Source organism: Scylla paramamosain, chromosome 5, assembly GCF_035594125.1.
Source record: "Scylla paramamosain isolate STU-SP2022 chromosome 5, ASM3559412v1, whole genome shotgun sequence".
Classification (NCBI taxonomy): domain Eukaryota; kingdom Metazoa; phylum Arthropoda; class Malacostraca; order Decapoda; family Portunidae; genus Scylla; species Scylla paramamosain.
In genome coordinates, this window is record NC_087155.1 from 27,475,056 (window position 1) to 27,495,055 (window position 20,000).

Genomic DNA, 20,000 nt, shown 5'->3' on the forward strand with positions numbered 1-20,000 from the left:
TATCCTCTCCTCCCTTCATCCCTCATACATCTCCGGTTTCCCTTCCTTCCTTCATCTCCCTCCTCATCATCTCTCCCCTTGTCCCATTCCACTCCTCCTCCTCCATATTTCACCTTTTTTCCCGTCTTTCCCTCACTCCTTCACCCTCCTCCTCTTCGTCCTTCAAAAAAAAAAATCCCCTCTTTTTCATCCTCCTCTTCATCTTCTCCTTCCTTCACTTCCTCTTCTTCCATCAAAATCCGTCACTTTTCTACCTTTCTCTTCCTCCCTCCTTCATCACCATCTCCTGCCTTACCTCATTATTTCCTCCTTCTCGTCCCACTCATTTCCACGCCGCCGCTCAGACCGTCACGATGCAATGCCACTGACAACACAGATTCACTCGCCGAACGAATCCATAAAACAAGAGCTGGAATTCTTACTAATGGAGGGTGGAGGAGCAGCAATCTAAGAGCTTCTCCCATCCGTTCTCTCCCGACGGCAAGGACACAACGGGGCGGGAAGAAGCGGAGGAGAGGGATGAGAAACGAGAGAAGAGAGGAATGATGAAGGAGGGGAGCAGAAGAGATTGAGAGTCGAAACAAAGGAGAGAAGAGAAAAGAGTGTATGACGAAAGAAGAGAGAAAAGATGAAGAGAAAGGAGACAAAGGAGAAGGATGAAAGTAGAGGAGGAAAGAATAGTACAAGAGAGGATGAAGATTAGGAAAGGAAGCGTGGAAGGAGAAGGAATGTAGAAGAGGGCGCAAGGGAGATGAGAAAGGAAGAAAGAGAGGACGAAAGATGAGAGACTGAACCCAGGAGGAGGAGGAGGAGGAGGAGGAGGAGGAGGAGGAGGAGGAGGAGGAGGAGAGAATACAAATGCAATACACTCAATAGCATTTCGGAACCTCGGCTTTCAGAAATGAGGCCCTGAATTCCATCGGAGCGAGACAACAGGACAGAGACACCCGGACACCCCCGCCGCGCCTCCAGCAGTACTTCCCGGCGCCGCTCCTCACGCCGGCAGGACTGTGTCGAGGTGATAAGCGAAACTTGAGTCTTAATGTCAAATAAACTTTTCCCGTTAAAAAGAAAACCAGCTGGGGAGAGAGAGAGAGAGAGAGAGAGAGAGAGAGAGAGAGAGAGAGAGAGAGAGAGAGAGAGAGAGAGAGAGAGAGAGAGAGAGAGAAACTAGTGAATATAGCAGGAGGCAGACAGCGCCCGCCAGCAGCCATCAGCAGCCCGTCCAATCCCTTACAGCGTGGCCAGATTGATAACAGAAGCAAAGTTGCGAGCCGATGCTCTCTGCCGTCCCGATGTGTGAAGGGGAAGCGAAGGTGACGGAAAGGATTAGAGGCGTGCAGGCAGAGACAGAGAGGGGGGGAGTGAGGGAGGGAACCAGGAAGGGGAAGAAGGAAGAGAAACAGGAAGAGAAGCAAGAGAGGGAGGGGATGCGAGGGGAGGGAAGGTAGATGTAAAGGAAGGGAAAGATAACTGCTAGAAAACGGAGAGGGCAGGAAAGGAAGAGAGATAAAGACGAAGAAGAGGAAGGAAATAAAAAGAGAAAGGTGCCTGGGTAGGCAGAGAAGGACAGTGTTAAAGGAGGAAACAGGGGAAACAAAGCAAGAGCATGAAACATATAATATGCAGGAAGAGCAAGGAAGGAAGGAAGGAAGGAAACGCAGAAGGTAAAGGAGAGAAAGGAGGTAACGAGGAAGGGTAAAGAAACGAGGCGAGGGAAGCAGGAGGAGGGATCATTGCCGTCCCGGGGCGCATCGTCAACAAAGTGACACAGAACGATCATCCCTCAACATTTCAACACAAGGGGGACCAGTTTGGCTCCGGCACTTCAATAATGTCCTTAATCTCGTATTTACGTGTCGGGGAAGCGGAAAATCACGCCTCGCAGCTGCTCTGAACTGCACGTCTGGGTCTGAAAAATTTAGTAGGACAAAGAGCCTGACTCCCTGATGGCTGGGGCCCCGCCGCCTTGCCGCCTCCGAGGTAACGAAGTACGAACCTCAAACGATAGATGAAATGTAGGCTTTGGTGCCCGACGGACAATCCCTGCAAGGCAAAAACAGCCAGTCCCCGGATGATTAGCATAATAGAGGTGGTGCCGCGCAGGGGACAGGCGCGGGTAAACAAAGGGGGGCGCTGGCCAACAGGGAACAGCCACCCAACCGCACGCCTCGTACTCTTGAAAGTGAATTTAAAAAGCATTCAACAAAACTTTCAGTCTCCCTGAATTCTAGGATTCAGTGAATGGCAGCTGTGAGAAGCCGTCAACGCGTCCCAGTGAGGTGGTGTGCTGTTGTGGCCGCGGGCACAGCCACGCCAGCGAGCACTTCGCTCTCTGCTGCCGCTGCACGTAGTACCTAGCTAAGTAATTCTTTGTCATATCTCATGATAACCTTAGATGTGAGCATTATATACGTTATGAAACTATATACTGTGTTGTACAACACTTCATCGGGGGAAAAGCTGACCTTCACTTTTCTTGAGTGCGCTGGCGAGGGTGGCGGAGTGGCGCGGCACGCTGGGCAAGGCTGTGAGGGCCTTAGGCACCAAGCCACCAGCTGACGGCACACGGGCTGGTCTTGGTAACCTTGGCTGACTAACTCCCAAAGCCAACCAGGTGCTGCTAAGATCGGGCGAGTGGTAGGAGTGGGGGACAGAGGGGCGAGGAGGAGCACGCCGCTCGGTGCAGCCTCTGAACAAAGGCGAGTAGAACTGTGAGAAGAACAAACCTTAGACTTTTTTTCAGTAAAAGCAATAGTCCCTCACTGTGTGTGGCGGGCAGTGTGTTTGGGGGGGGAGTGAGGGGGTGAGGGAAGGTCAAGCAAGGGGATGAGGACTGGGTGCCGGGGACACGCCTGAATCACCTACACCAGATCATGCAAATTCAAACATTTCCCACGGATTTGCTGCGCCATGTAAAATGTCAAATTCCTAAAACTTCCAATAATCATGAACGAGCTTAACGCGTCGCTTGGGTACGATTCCTTTTATTAGCATACATCACGAAAGGCAGCCTCAGTCACTCCTGACAACGCGGTGCACGATGAGAGGTTGAGGGAAATATTCTAAAGACACAGTAGACGCCATGACCCCACATGAAGGGGACGTGAGGGGAAAAAGTCCAAGCCGTGCCATCGTGCGAAGAAGAATTACCTGTTAGTCACTAATGAAATGCAACAAAACCTCTCAAGACTACAGCCGAAGGAACAAGGCGCTAAACTTCCCGTACCCACCTGTCTTCGAATTCCAGGAACTTAGTTAACCAGACTCGCACAGGTGAGGAGAGAACTTCCACCTCCCACACGTAGAAAATCCCTCTGACACTTTTTTTTCATTCCTCCATTACACAACTTTCCCTCGCTAACCAACTCCACACGTCCCGACGCCAAAGAGTAATTCAATTTTCCCTCATCTCCTCATCCCACTTGCAACTCGGTACAGGCCGTGTTCTTTCCCTGTTTGTGTTTGTGACTAAAAACCGCCAGCCTGCACGTCCCTCCTTCCCCGGTAATCTACTCACGGTACAGACTTTTACCCTCACCACAAAAACGTACAGTAATTTGGCGGTCACGTCTCGGCGCGGGGAAAGGAAAGTCACATGTCAAGCTCCTGAAAATTGACCTCCTGCGTCAGCGTGAGGGGGCAGTTTTTTGCCTCCAGCAACCAGCAATGAACAACTGGTGTTTCTGGAAGTCCTTGTCTACTTCCACGTATTGGTAAAAGTAGCGCTTCACCGAGGGATTTACAAGGAGCTGTTCAGAATATTGGCGCAAAGCATCTTTTTAGTGAATTTGCCAAGGACTTGCACACTCGCCTCAGGGAGCGAAATACGGTGAAGAGGACTGTAAAACCCACATGAACGACGAAAAAACGTATGAACAACAGAGAATATCAGAATTCACTTCCCTGAGGCGATAGAACAGAAAGACATAAAGCAAAGACAAAGTCAAGACCAATGAATGGCAGGAAAGGGTGTCGAGGTGAATAAAACACGAGAATTCAAGACGGGAACAGGGGGGCGCAGGGTGAGGTGAGTGTGGCAGGGAGAGGTGAGCGTGCAAGGGGCCGAGAGAGTGCAGGGGCCGAGTGAGTGAGCGTCGCCAGGTGTGCCAGCAAAGCAACAATCACCGCAAAGCCGCCGCCTCCTCGCTTAAATCCCCAACTCTGCACAACATCCGCTGCAAACTGTCTTGGCACATCCACGTCGGCACAGACCATGCCATCCCTCTCCCTGATCTCCGGGCGGGGTGGGTGGTGGGGTAGAGAGAAGAGGGAAAGGGAGGGGGAGGAAGGAGGCCGGTAAGGGAGGAGAAAACTCGTTCATTTGGCACAGTAGGCTGCCATCAAGGGCCTGGGCTTCCAATAGCGGCCCACTACATCACAATAAATCCCACGCAGCCCCGCGCCGCCACCCACCACCACACGCCCATCATGCATACTGTAATGAAGGTAAAACAAGACTCCACCCGTCCGCCACATCACGAGGCCGGGGGTGACTGGCGCCAGGAAGTGACAAACTGCGGTGGTGACGAGTGACGAGTGGCGGAGTGTTGCGAAAGACAGCTGGTGTGAGCGACTCTTAGTGCACCCTCGCTCCCTCGATCCAGCCACCACCTTCACCACCACCACCATAACACACGCATGACGCCCTCCAGTGTTCATTAGCACTTCCAGGTGTGATGTAACTGTGTGTGTGTGTGTGTGTGTGTGTATGAACAGAGAGGGAAAGAAATAATTGCACCTTTCATAACTTGGTATTCAACGTACAAATTGAGATAGGCACACACATAACTATATAACCTACATTTACACATACAGATAGCAGGAAGAGGAAACAAAGCACCAAACACACACACACACACACACACACACACACACACACACACACACACACACACACAGGTAATAATACACAGTTCCCTGGCGTCACTCTCACCTCACGGGGCGCGCCAGACCATGAGGGGGAATCACACAGGAGACAGACTGACAAGACAGACCGACAGACCATGCCAGCCACGCACTCTTCGCTCTCTTTACTCGAAGGAGAAAGGATCTGTGTGTCTTCCTCTTCCTCCTCCTTCTCTTCCATCTCTCTCTCACGCACAGATGACGAGAAAACGAGCCAAGTCGAGCCTTTCCTGTCAGAACGTAAAAACCTCAGGATAACTTTTCGATTTCAGAGGACTTAGGATGCGTCTCGTGCCTCCAAGACGGTCCTTTGTATACCCCCGTGATAGCAGTATCAAGCAGGCAGACAGGCAGACACACAGCCAGAGAAAGAGGGAGCAGGGGGAGCAGGGGATGCTGGGGGAAGGCATCAATGACGGCCGATCACGAGTTGGTCTGCGTCCACTCGCTGGTGTAATCAAATCGACGCGAGCTACTAGTCACCACCTGAGCGTCGCGGCGTGCATAAAGGCGCCGCCAGTGAGGTGGTGAGGGGGCTGATTGCTTGTATGCCTGCCTGCTGAAGGGGACGTGTAGTGTGTGTGTGTGTGTGTGTGTGTGTGTGTGTGTGTGTGTGTGTGTGTGTGTGTGTGTGTGTGTGTGTGTGTGTGTGTGTGTGTGTGTGTGTGTGTGTGTGTGTGTGTGTGTGTGTGTGTGTGTGTGTGCGTGTGTGTGTGTGTGTGCTGGTGCGAAATGACCGTGATATTTTTTTACAGGCCGGTGGTGTGGAAGCAATTCAGAAAACTATATTCACTTCTCGCGTCGGATCCCAGCACAGCTCAGACAAAAAAAGAGGCTCATCAAAACAAAGTTACGCGGTGTCGGCATGAACTAATCAGCTCTCATTTTAAATATAAATCAATCCTGTCCTCCAATAACTCCCGGAACTTTTAAATGATGATGTTCGCGGAAAACAAGCCTCCGCCTCTGAAATGTTTGCCTAAACGAGTCGTAATAAATATGTGGACTTCCCGCGTGACATTTATTTTTACGTAATTTATTCTGGCATTCCATTACGCGGATCGCTCCGAGTAAAATAATAACCCAAGAATGGCGTCATTTTTCACTGTCAGTTCTGTTGCTGCGTCACAGTCCCTAGTCTGGTCCAGCACTTTATGTACTTCATATACATTACATGTCTTTCATACGAACAGCAGTATCCCTTTAACTCTTCAAGGTCACACACTTGTAGTTCGCCGCGACCCAGCCATGCAGGGTCTGTCACCCTCACTGGCCGCCTCATTATTCTCCTTCGGTGACAACTTTAATCCAGACCCGCACATTACAGAAAACGCCTGAAACCACAGCGTGTTAAAGGAGGGAAGGAAAGAAAGGAAGGAAGGAAGGAAGGAAGGAAGGAAGGAAGGAAGGAAGGAATCAGCGGCCTTCACGCCCCAGTTCGCCTCGCACGCCACGTCTGCCAGCACAGGTCGGCGGAGATACGGGCGCAAAAACAATATCAGTGAGACGTGCCCAGCGCCACATGCAGACACTCGCCGCCGTAACCCTGCGCCCAACAATAAAAGCGACAGGATATGCAAATATGTGAAATATTCCGGCTCGGCGCGGTCCCCTTCTTTTAGTGAAACACCCGCATGACACCGTGCCAGGAAAACTGCACAGCTTGTTTTCTTAACCTGCGCAGTGTTGGGACTCGATGCAGTGCTCCCAGGACCGCCCCTGCCACAAACCTTCCGATTTTGTGCAGCTTCGAAGGTGTGTTGGTGTTGTCATGTACACTCAGGAAACAAATTGAGACACTGCCTGCCTACACCCAGCCACCGTCCCGCCTGACGCCACAGAAAAGATCTAAAAAAAACCTCACTGACCTACACGCCATCTGTGTCACCCACGTGTTGTCAGGCCACTTCCTTTTTTCATTATAACATCTACAATTTTTTTTTTTTTTTTTGACTGGCGGGGGAAGGGCGCCCACACGCCTGTTGCTGCCACTTTTTTTTTCTAAACGAAGCACCAGAATACAGACCGTCGCTCTAATACACTGTTCTCTATTCTTATATTGGAGAAAACGTTCCTTGCGCAGCTTGACTTCAAGGCGCATCTATCCGGAAATCGTATTTTCCTCAATATGTAAAATACTTAAATAATTCTCCCATTGAGCCTAAAATCACCACATTACGGCACGAGTTGGCACGGTCCCACGTCCCCAGATTCACGCACCCTCTCCTCCCCCCCCAACCATACACCATCATCCCCCATACTCCCCCCCATCTACGCCGCTCAGTCAAGTGTGAGCGCCGAGCAGCACGGAGGGAGCTGGGGGGGGGGTATTCAGGTCACAGCTCAGTCCTGAAGGAGAGTCACACCTGATTTTTTTTTTTTTTTCATAATACTCGTCTTTACCTGCAGACCCAATCGCTAATTGATTATTAATCCTCACCCAGGTGTTCTCTTCGTCATTGTCCTCCTCCTCCTCCTCCTCCTCCTCCTCCTCCTCCTCCTCCTCCTCGTCATCGTTCTCCTCATTCCTCATCCTCTTCCTCTTCCTCCTCGTCCTTCTCTTTTTCCTCCTTCTTTCTCTCCTCTTCCTCTTCCTCTTCTTTCTCCTTCTTTTTTTCTCTTTACCCTTCTTTTTTTCTTCGTCCTCTCTTTTCTTTTTCTGCTCTTCTTATCTCCTTTTTTCCCTTTCTTTCCCCTTCTTCCTTCTCCTTCTCCTCATCCTCCTCCTCTTCTTTTTTTCTTCTTCCTCCTCCCTCACCTATTATTTCTCCTCCTCCTCCTCCTCCAGCTCCCTTTCTCAGGCTCCTGCTTGAATTTCCATCTCCGTTCCCCTCCCTCCCGTCTCTCAATTTCCTCCTCCTCCTCTTCCTCCCCCCCTTCGCGCTCTCCTATTGTTACTTTCAACAAATCCATCTGAACGCTTTCTCATCCCCTCACTAACTTCCATTTTTCTCTCTTATTGGACAAAGGGAATCTATACATCACTGGGAGCTCTTCATCACGGTATCTTTTCCCTAACACTACCACTACCACCACCTACCACCATCACCACCACCGCCACAACCACCATCGCAATATAGAAGTGATCTCAGCTGAAGCACTAAATTCTGCTACACCAATCTCCGTATGGCCGCCGCCGCCGCCGCCACCACCAGCTACTCCACCAGCATTACCACTAACGATCCCTTTACCTCCACATCTCATCCACTCCACCACACTCCACTATCCACCAGTAGTGAAGGGAAATCCACAAGCCTAATGCTCTCCTTCATCCCTCTCCTACTTTCCCTTCCTGCCCGTGCCTTCCCCCCTCCCCCCTCTCTCTCGCATATCGGCAATTCAAGACCACATTTCATGCCTCCCAATACGGTCCTCGCACAACCCAATCATACTGACAAATGAGCGTCTATAAATTCCACTGCGCCCACAAACTTTAAACACATCATTGTATGCCTTCCCTCTTCCATTTGTCCTCTTCCTCCAGCCCTCCGTCTCCTTTCCCTCCTGTCTCTGCTGCCTCTCTTAGCGTCCCTTCCTTCCCTCTTTTCCCCTCTCCAGCACACACTCCCGGCACGCGATGCACACATTTCGCACGCCCTCCTAAGTCAGGCGTTTCGATTACGGTTCTGTCACTGCCTCGGAAACATGCCTCCTCCCCAGCCACCACCACGGCCCCCTCTCGCGTCTCCCTCGCCGCCGCAACAACTCGGGTTCCTCAAAAGCCAGCAATCAGGGCGCGCGTCGCTTCGTGTAATGCTCACAGGTTCCCCTTTTATACCGGTATGGAAATAGAGGAAAACGGTGAATGGGGACTCGCTTGGTTTCTTTGACGCCTTATTCAGTGTTAGAATGTTCCTCCGCCTTCGCATAATAGACGCGTTTCGGCATTTGTATCAGTCAATATTATGCGTTATTCAGTAGACCTTCACTTCAGGGTGGCTGCGCAAACCAAGGTGAGCACAAGAGTGGTGGTGCGCGGACTAGCCTTGAGACTGAAGGCTGAATGCACGAGCCTCTGTGTCATGAGGTGAGTGTGTGTGTGTGTGTGTGTGTGTGTGTGTGTGTGTGTGTGTGTGTGTGTGTGTGTGTGTGTGTGTGTGTGTGTGTGTGTGTGTGTGTGTGTAGCTCCTGAAACTCCCAATAATGTGTGTGGATGTACGAGGCCCTTACAGTACTACAACACATACACAGGAGCTATCTATACTACAGGTGTGTGTGTGTGTGTGTGTGTGTGTGTGTGGCTGGAGCTGTTTGTATCTATTTGTTTACGACTTCCCTCCTCTCTCTCTCTCTCTCTCTCTCTCTCTCTCTCTCTCTCTCTCTCTCTCTCTCTCTCTCTCTCTCTCTCTCTCTCTCTCTCTCTCTCACACACAACACCCGCCACTATCAGTACAAATTCCTCTCCATTCCATCGGCGCGTCATTCCAATCACATTCCGGCGCCAAACACCCGGCGTGGATGGACTGGACACTCGTGGCGCGCTAACCGATGGCCGCACTGTGCATTTGTTCCAGCCAGGCCGCGTGTTCAACAAGTATTTACACATTTGCTACAATAATTTCGACGCCGCAGCAATAATGATCGTTCAGCAGTCAGGGAAGCCGCCGGGAACACCAGTTTTGTATCACTACCACCACCATTACTATCAGCATCACCACGTCTGCTACCATGCTCTCCACCACCATCCCATGCCCTACGGTAAACCCCCGCGTATACCTATCCACCATTGTAACGACCACCACCACCACTATGATCACCATCACCACCTCTACTATTTACCTCTCCACTACCACTATCACTACCACAATTGTAACGATTATCCCTACTGTCACTCCCAACTGCAGAGTACCTATCCACCATCGCCTGCACCACCACCACAACCACTATCACCACCACAACCACCATCTCTGCAGTCATTCTCTTCACTACTACAACGACGACCTCCACCATCATTACAGTCATCTCCAGCTGCAAACATCCTCACCACCACCACCACCACCAGCAACAGGACAGGCATAGCTAGGCACCACCACCATGACCACCACCACCACAACCGTTAACTGATGTACGACTGTTCTTGCTATATATACAATTCCATACTTTTTTCCTTGGCATGGATAAAAAAAAGAAAGTTTATTAATACACAAGTGCGTTCTTATAATTTCATCGCTAGCTAGTCTGTATTATGATCTCAACCACCACTACCACCGCCACAGGCACGCCACACTAACAAGATTTACTCGCATCATTAATTTTCACAAAGCCTCTTGTTCTGCCACTGAGGTTTTGATTGCACGCAGGAAAAGGATGCACGTTATTTACTCAACAATGTCCAAGGGGATTTCCACTTAGGCTTAGGTCATGTGAGTTGGTGTTAGGTTAGATTTAGTTAGTATGAGCTAGGTTAGGTTAGGTTAGATAAGTTAGTATGGTTGAGTTAGTTGGGGTTAGATTAATTTGAGTTAACTGAGTTTGGGTTAGGTGAGATTAGTTTAGGTTAATAGACTGGGTTAGGTTACGTTAGGTTAGGTTAGGTTAGGTTAGGTAGGTTAGGTTGGGTTGGGCAGCAGCAAGACCAAAAAAATCTACAAAATTTTCCTTTAGTTTTCATCTCTTCTTTAAGCTTCACAGGCGGCCACGATCTCGCTCCTAAAAGGTAATAGACTTAAACTAATTAGCTAATCAATCACAGTTCACCTCATTACCTTAATTAGCTTCTTTCCTCCAATTCTTCATGTTTTTTGCCTCATTTTAGAGCGGCATTCAGTGGTACCATTTTTCCTTCGTTCATTTAAAATACAATCGTTCTGTTCTGCCTTGTGTGGCGCGGACGAGGACACACACACACACACACACACACACACACCAGAAAAATACGTAAAAAGATTAATCAAATGGTATAAAACTTGCAGCCTCCCTCCTGGCGAGTAATTGGCAGTCACGGTGGCGGGAAAAGAACGAGTGACAGAATTAACAGATTGACAGGTGGCGGCGTGACTCCTCTCCTCCTCCCTCCGCCCCCGTCAGTATGTCACACCTCTCATATTGTATTTATTCACCCCCATCCTCTTCCTCCACCCCTCTTCTCTCCCCTTCTCTTCTTCTTCTGTCCCCCTCTCCTCTCCTTTCCTGTTTCTTTTTCTTTTCTTTCTTTTCTTATGGCCATATTTTCGTTCTTGTTGTCTTCCTGCTCCTTGTTCTATTCTACGATTCATTCCGTTGCTGTGTTTCCTGACATTCTTTTCCTCTTCTTCTTTCTCCTTTCCCTCTTTCTCCTCCTCCTCCTCTCTCTCTCTCTCTGCTCTTGCTCCTCTTCCTCTTCCTCCTCCTCCTCCTGCTGCTGCTACCATCACGTCCTGCAACACCTAATCCTATCACTCCTTGCTCTATTTCACTTCATTGTCACCTTACCTCACCCTGCCACACCTTATCCTGACCCACCCTCAGGACACACGCTCGCTATCCCGCCATACCCTTTGCTAAACACCTACTCCACTCCATAACCCTCCACCCTTCGTAGTTTATAGCCTGTTGAAGCCTTCCTTATCCTCCTCCACAGCCAGCACCTCCTCCCACTCCCTGTTGCTCATTTAGGTTTGTTGTGTTGCCGTCAGTGCTTGCGCGTCAACCTCTCTCTCACAAAACCTACGCAATTTCTTTTTTTTTTTTTTTTTTGCTTAGTTATTTTTCCTTCACGTGGCGCACCAGTTGGTATAGTTGTTTGTTGTCCTCTCCAGTGTGTGAGTGATCTTAAATTTGCAGCAACTTTTCTGCTTTTTAATATGGAAATCAAGAATATGAGGCAGTTTTGTTGGATTTTTCCTTAGATGAATTTTTCCTCACGAGATGCACCGGTTGGTATACGTAGTCATCCTACTACGTTTGTCCTCTCTCTCTCTCTCTCTCTCTCTCTCTCTCTCTCTCTCTCTCTCTCTCTCTCTCTCTCTCTCTCTCTCTCTCTCTCTCTCTCAAGTGTGTGTTATTTAAAACTTGCCCCAACTCTTCTGCTTTTGATACGAAAATCGAGAAAACAAGGCAGATTTTCGTCCCTATTTACCGAAAGGGAGAAATGTTATTTGTGCAGTTTGTTTACAAAGGTGACGCTGCAGTGGACGTGATGATACAAAGAGAAACAATTGAGAGTTGGTTTGCGTCACACACTTTAGAAGGTTATTAATGTCACAACACTCAGGTGACAAGGCGACAAGGAGTGTGTGAAAGTTGCTTTGTGTTACCTCCCCCAGAAAAAAAAAAAATTATGATAACCTTGTTTTGAACTTGTACCGGTTAGTAATTACTGCCACGCTTAACATTTCAACACCCGAGGCTGTGAAGCATGTGGCAATCTGGTACGTTATTAAACAGCATCAGGATACGTATGTAATTACACCTCCAACCTGCTCGTCCACGCCACCATTATCACTTTCGCTGCTACCTACATCACTGCTTCTACTGCCGCTCCTACTAGAATACCGCTAAACTTGTTGCTATGATGCCTGTTATACTGCACCATTACTAATACTATCACCACTGTTACCACCACCACCACCACTACTACTACTACTACTACCACCACCACTATCTCCTAGGAAAACTGAATCACATAATGAGTGAGACTGGACCCCGTGAATCACCCCCTAGGAGACGCAGGAGAGAAAGGTCTGGTGTGGGAGATGTTTGGCTTTGTTTGTCAGGCGAAAGCGATATTTTGGTGTGTGTGTGTGTGTGTGTGTGTGTGTGTGTGTGTGTGTGTGTGTGTGTGTGTGTGTGTGTGTGTGTGTGTGTGTGTGTGTGTGTGTGTGTGTGTGTGTGTGTGTGTGTGTGTGTGTGTGTGTGATGTAAAAATACAACAGCAACTGCAGTCTGCATCATAATTACATGGAAGAAATCTCTCTCTCTCTCTCTCTCTCTCTCTCTCTCTCTCTCTCTCTCTCTCTCTCTCTCTCTCTCTCTCTCTCTCTCTCTCTCTCTCTCTCTCTCTCTCTCTCTCTCTCTCTCTCTCTCTCTCTCTCTCTCTCTCTCTCTCTCTCTCTCTCTCTCTCTCTCTCTCGCTTCCTGCCTGTCACTTAGCAGCCTCACATATAATAAGACTCTCACTTGCGTTGCCCAGGTGTCGGCATTTCTGATTCGCATGCTGTCATATCTCCTCGTACACTTCCTCAACTGATTATACATACCGATCAGGCTTCTCTTCCTTCTCCTCCAGCCCTTCTCCTGCTGAGCCCCATTCCTCCTGTATCCATAAGCCAGCGTAATTTTGGCAGCATTTCTCCAAGATTTTCGCCTCACTTTCTGGCCCTCACAGCGTTCTGCCATTAGCGGCGCGGCGGGAGGGACGGACTGGCCTTCCCCTCAGAGCCACAGCGCCATCACGAGCTTGGCTTGAAGTACAACCCGTCCATTAGCGGCTCATGGAGGGTGTATTAGTCATGTAACTTATGCTTGCTTGGGTAATGCCGCGGAGAGAGAGAGAGAGAGAGAGAGAGAGAGAGAGAGAGAGAGAGAGAGAGAGAGAGAGAGAGAGAGAGAGATTGTTCCTACTGTCTGTATATCTTGAAGCAGCACCCAAGTCCTATACACACAGAAAGCACTCAGCCTCATCCCAGTGCTGTGATACGAGTCGTGAGGGAGGACACAGAGACACCGACGCACTCACGCACTCATCCAGCCGTGCGGTGAGCCATCAGTCTCTTCTTCACTGTCTTGTACACCTCACGACATCACGACATGCAAATCCTAGCAATGGGAATCAGTCCCTGCAACTCAAACAGTCTTCGTCTTCGTCCCTTTCTTTTCGTCATTCCTCTTCCTCTCTTTCCCGCTTCATCTTTTTTTTTTTTTCGTTTTTTCTTTCCCCTTTGCCTTCCTCTCCTCCCTCGCTCGGTGTGGTAACATTAATTTTCGTCGCTATTCCCCACTGGCTGAAAGGTGAAAGTCACTTGTCAAAAAGGGATGCTCCCAAAAGTTATGCTACGACGCACGTGCACGCACACGCGCTCTTTCTCTCTTTCACACACACACACACACACACACACACACACACACACACACACACACACAGACACATTTCCGCCCATTCCGTGTGCCTCTAAAATATGCTCTCTGACACTTTCTTCTGACGCTGAGCTACTATTTTTTCCTCCTTCCTTCTTTCCTTCCTTCCTTCGTGGCTTCCCTTTGATATTCCTCTCGTAACGCGGGAAAAAGATGTACACGAGTCAACAATTAGCAGGCAGGAGGTTACGCACTACGCTTATTTACCCTCCCACCTGAGCAAACAAACAAATACACACACATACACACACACACACACACACACACACACACATACACACTTCACTCCGGCTTCCGACACATGGACATAAAAAATATGCTCAAGAAATCGGTACCGGGCGCTACTACCACTTAGAGCGCGAGTACACACACACACACACACACACACACACACACACACACACACACACACACACACACACACACACACACACACACACTATTACGACCTCATCAGACCCATCTAGCGAATGCAGGACGAAACGTAAGCTCTCTCTCTCTCTCTCTCTCTCTCTCTCTCTCTCTCTCTCTCTCTCCCTCTCTCTCTCTCTCTCTCTCTCTCTGCTCTCTCCAACATGCACCTGCTCCGAGTTATCTCAGTGCACCTTAAGACGTAAGGGATACGCATGTGCGCCAAGACAACGGTAAAGGCAAACCATGCTATCAAACACCTGTCTCCAATAATTAAGAGTAAGAAAGACAGCAAGGTAAGTCAGGTAGGTAAGTGATGCATAATGAACAGGTGGAATTTTAAGATTTTAAGAGAAGCAAGAAAACGAGGGAGAGAGAGAGAGAGAGAGAGAGAGAGAGAGAGAGAGAGAGAGAGAGAGAGAGAGAGAGAGAGAGAGAGAGAGAGAGAGAGAGAGAGAGAGAGAGAGTTTATAAATTATTCCCTACGCGATGATCAACCTGAGCAAATGTGTGTGTGTGTGTGTGTGGTGTGTGTGTGTGTGTGTGTGTGTGTGTGTGTGTGTGTGTGTGTGTGTGTGTGTGTGTGTGTGTGTGTGTGTGTGTGTGTGTGTGTGTGTGTGTGTGTGTCTGAAACATTGTTGTAATATTCTATACAGGCGTGAGATACGTACGATTTTGCACCATTGATAATTAAAAATGGCGACCGACAGAATAGTGAAATTTGAAAACGGAACGGCCGTCCAATCACTTTCACACACACACACACACACACACACACACACACACACACACACACATTCATCACGCTAATTGAAACACCCTGGCTTGCTTAGAACCTCCAGATTCTCGAACAAACACACCAAGACTTCATATGGGAGAACCTTCGTGTTTACTGTCCAATATTTGACGGCAGTGTTGACGGAGGAGGAGGAAGAGGAGACAGAAGAACGACACAGCAGGAGGAGGAAGAGGAGTAATGATGTTTCTCTCATACAGGCGCGACGCTGAGAAGAGAAGCAAGAAGCGGAAAAAAGAAGAAGTGAGGAAGGAGATTGCGGTCTGAATGTTGGGTCGAGGGGGAGACGCAGGAGGAGAAGCAAGAGGAAGAAGAGGAAGAGAGAGCCTTCATATACCTGGACGTGCCCGCTCTATAAGGTGGAGGGCACCAGTGTTATATGCCGAGGTGGAGACTTTTGGCGTTTCGAGAGGAGAAATAATAATAATGTGAGAGAGAGAGAGAGAGAGAGAGAGAGAGAGAGAGAGAGAGAGAGAGAGAGAGAGAGAGAGAGAGAGAGAGAGAGAGAGAGAGAGAGAGAGAGAGAGAGAGAGAGAGAGAGAGAGAGAGAGGAGATGAAAGCAAGAGAAAAAGAAGACAGACAAACACAAGTAAAGGCGAATCAAAGCAAGGGAAAGAGAGAGAGAGAGAGAGAGAGAGAGAGAGAGAGAGAGAGAGAGAGAGAGAGAGAGAGAGAGAGAGAGAGAGAGAGAGAGAGAGAGAGAGAGAGAGAGAGAGAGAGAGAGAGAGAGAGAGAGAGAGAGAGAGAGAGAGAGGGGCAATGGAAAAGGGGAATGAAAGCAAGTGAAACGAAGGAAGAAAGAAACACTAAGAGATAGAGAGAGACGTTAGGAAAGGAGAATGAGAGCAAAGCAAAGAGCAGAGAGAGAGGAATACAAGATCCCAGTAATAACCTTAGTACGAGTAAGAGAAGGAAGGGAAATGAAGTAAATGAGAGTGGGTTAAGTGAGAGAGGGAATGAGAAATTATAATGCAATACCGCAAAACTGAGGACGGAAAAAAAGGCGATATGAGAAAGAAAGGTGAGAGTGAGTGACGCAGGTGTTGGCAGGGACACAGGGAGAGGAGGAGGAGGAAGAGGAGGAGGAGGAGTGTAGGTAAGTGGAATAATAATAATTCAGAACTACAAAGAGAGAGAGAGAGAGAGAGAGAGAGAGAGAGAGAGAGAGAGAGAGAGAGAGAGAGAGAGAGAGAGAGAGAGAGAGAGAGAGAGAGAGAGAGAGAGAAACACGAGGAAATAGAAAGTTAGGAGTGAAGTGAGGGAAAGGAAGAAATAAACCCAGGCAGCGTGTATGCAGGAGATGTAACACGAGTGTGAGAGATGAGAACTCAATGGCGAGGGAAGGGGAGGAGCAAAGGGGAAAGCAAGAGAGGGAAACAAACGCCGAGGAGGAACACAAACAAACAAAGGGATAGATGCAGAGAGAGAGAGAGAGAGAGAGAGAGAGAGAGAGAGAGAGAGAGAGAGAGAGAGAGAGAGAGAGAGAGAGAGAGAGAGAGAGAGAGAGAGAGAGAGAGAGAGAGAGAGAGAGAATATTGCCCTCCAGTAATAAGACAAGTGATACAAAAGTACGGCACTGAGTTCATTTCAGTTTCATCAAATAATTATATAAAAAAAAGGGGGAAAGGAAAAGGAGAGGGGAAAAAATCATGAATCAGCTTTAGTGAATAATGACAGATGAGAGAGAGAGAGAGAGAGAGAGAGAGAGAGAGAGAGAGAGAGAGAGAGAGAGAGAGAGAGAGAGAGAGAGAGAGAGAGGGGTCAATATTAGGCCAGGCTCGGTCTAATAGGAAGGAAATGGACTAACAAGAATCATACGACAAATTAAAGGAAACTGGGCGGCAGCGTGAGGGACAAGGGAGGCTGTGAGGGAGGGAGGAGAGGGGGAGACTGAGGGAGAGCTGTGAAGTACTATGGAGGACGAGCAGTGGTGATAGTAGTAGTAGTAGTAGTAGTAGTAGTAGTAGTAGTAGTAGTAATTTACTGTTGCTGCTGTTGCTGTTATTGTTATTGTTGTTGTAGAGGTATTAGTAGCAGGAGGAGGAATACAAACGAATACAAAGGAAAGAACAGACAGCAACAGCCCTATTGGGCCTAACGAGGTTGTATGTGTGTCTATTCTACCACTACCACTACAGATTCTAAGAGTTAGAGGATGGAAGACACAATGGGTCAAGGAAGGAAAAACAGGAGAGCATGGGGAGAAGGAAAGGCTAAGATGTACGTTATATGAGGGGTTGCTACGAGGTGATTGTCCAACCTTTGTTTAAAAGTTTCTATTGTATTACTATCGACAATATGTGCTGGGAGAGAGTTCCAGACATTTACAATTCTATTGAAGAAATAATACTTAGCCTCGTCTGATCTGAGGAGGAGGAGGAGGAGGAGGAGGAGGAGGAGGAGGAGGAGGAAAAAGAGGATGTGTACAAAGACATAAGAACATAAGAACATAAGAAATAAGGGAAGCTGCAAGAAGCGACCAGGCTTACACGTGGCAGTCCCTGTATGAAACACTCCTACCTATTTCCATCTGTTATCCCCATCCATAAACTTGTCTAATCTTCTCTTAAAGCTCTCTAGTGTCCTGGCACTAACTACATGATTACTGAGTCCGTTCCACTCATCTACCACTCTATTTGAGAACCAATTTTTTCCTATCCCCTTCCTAAACCTAAATTTTTCAAGCTTGAACCCGTTATTTCTTGTTCTACCTTGGTTGCTGATCCTAAGAGAACGAGGAGAGACGACGAGGAAGACAACGATGACGGAAGCGAGGACGAGAATGATAAGAAAAGTACAACGAAGATAAGAACGACGAGGAAGACAATAACTAGGAGGACGAGAATGAATAAGATAGGAGGAAATACAGACCTCCCATAAGACGCCCAAGAAGAAGAGGGAATTCTAATGAGGATGGCAAGGCTGAGATCGTCCATTGTGTCGTTCGTCAGACCTACAATTGGGCCATAGTGGTTAAGGGCCCATTATCTGCCCCCTTCAGCAGCAGGCAACCATTATCCTGCGCCCCCCTCTCACCGCCCCCCACCGTCCCTCTCCCGTCTGAGTCACGCCACCCTACAGTCTAGGAAATGGTGAACGTTCATTCGATCCCACCCTGATTCTCCATACAATATTATAAGGTCAGGTGTAGTCTCTCTCTCTCTCTCTCTCTCTCTCTCTCTCTCTCTCTCTCTCTCTCTCTCTCTCTCTCTCTCTCTCTGCAGTCGTAATAACTGAACAAGTAAATCATGCTTCCAAACTGTATTTTTCCTCATCAAATCACTGCAGCTCTTGAAAACATTTTATGGAGTGTTTGCTTACACGAGGAGTTCCGTTCAGTTACATGCTGTGTGTTCCGTTCAGTTACATGCTGTGTGCTGTTCTCCCTTAAAGTCTTGTTGTTGTTGTTGTTGTTGTTCCCTCGCTCTACTAACCCCTTCACTACGATATGCAACAATTCACACCATTACACAGACTCTTTACAAACACCTGCAAGAGAGGGAAATGTATTAAAAGATTAGATCTTCCAGTGTATAAACAGTGGAATCTTTTAGTGGCGGCTGTAGAAGAAATGAAATGTCCCGGCGTGGTTTGCCATTAAGGAACCACGTATGGCAAGCAGCATTGAAAGAGTTAAAATGTTTGCCAGGTAATTAGTTCCCTCTTCTGCACCACATTATGACCCTGCCTGGAACAAATCACCCTGCCTAGAACAAAAAAAAAAAAAAAAAATGTACTCACCACGCCGATTTTATTCCAAAGGGTGTGTTACAGGGACCCCTTATGCGTGTCTCTTACATGACTCTCTCTCTATTGTCTCTGCCCTTTACCTCTCCTCTCCTCTTACGTTTGTTGGGTTAGGTCAGGTTAGGTTAGATTGCGTAGCCTCTGACTAAACCTGATTCATGTTTTTTTTTGTTTTTTTTTACTTTTTATCGTTCCTACAGCCTGCAAACACACACACTCTCTCTCTCTCTCTCTCTCTCTCTCTCTCTCTCTCTCTCTCTCTCTCTCTCTCTCTCTCTCTCTCTCTCTTAGTCTTGCCCCACCGCCTCCCACTCTCCCACCCTCGACCAGGTAACCCAACACCCGCCACCCGCCCTCCACACGCTGCCACCCTCGCCGACACAACGACCACCTCGATAACCATCACCGCTTCCACAACACCATGCAGCGAAAACCAATATCACTATCACCACCACCACCACCACCATCACTATCTACTACTACAAGTCACCGCCAAGGCATACAAGCACTACCACTACCACCATTTACAACCACTATCACTCACCATCACCACCACCACTGCCTACCACTACATGTCACCGCCAAAGCATACAGCCACTATCACTCTTACAATAACCACTACTACTGCAGAGTCACCAGCAGCACCAGTACTAATACACAAACGCAAGTAATACCGAGAACACTCACAAACGCCCTCAGCACCAGTAAGTCTTAGCAGCTTCCCTCCTCACCAAACCACACGCTTAAAATAACATCCCACCAACCATTATTCTTCTTGAGGCGAACCATTTCCTGATTGCCAAATACCGCGGGGCTGCTTGGAGCGCTTGCACCGGCTGTACATATGTTAAGCGCTAAACAATTCAGTGGTAATGTATTATTAATGGAGTGTGTAACGCTGATATTATGCCGCGGCCTTGCTTGGCGCGCCACCATTTAGCGCAACCGGAAAATTAATGCAGCTGGAGAGAGGAATTGTGTTGTTAGCTTTCTTTTCAAACGTCACCCGCCTCAGGTCGTGAAGTATTGAAGTTTTGGATAATCCTTTTCGTCCTTTCCTTGAGGGACTGAACCTTAGGAAGG

The 20,000-nt window shown here is 48.4% G+C and overlaps 1 protein-coding gene across 1 annotated transcript in view; it reads right to left on the reverse strand.

Annotated features, from left to right (window-relative positions):
• Nucleotides 1-20,000, reverse strand: part of LOC135100760 (Ig-like and fibronectin type-III domain-containing protein 2) — a 393,660-nt gene that overhangs the window by 344,292 nt on the left and 29,368 nt on the right. The window lies entirely within an intron of this gene.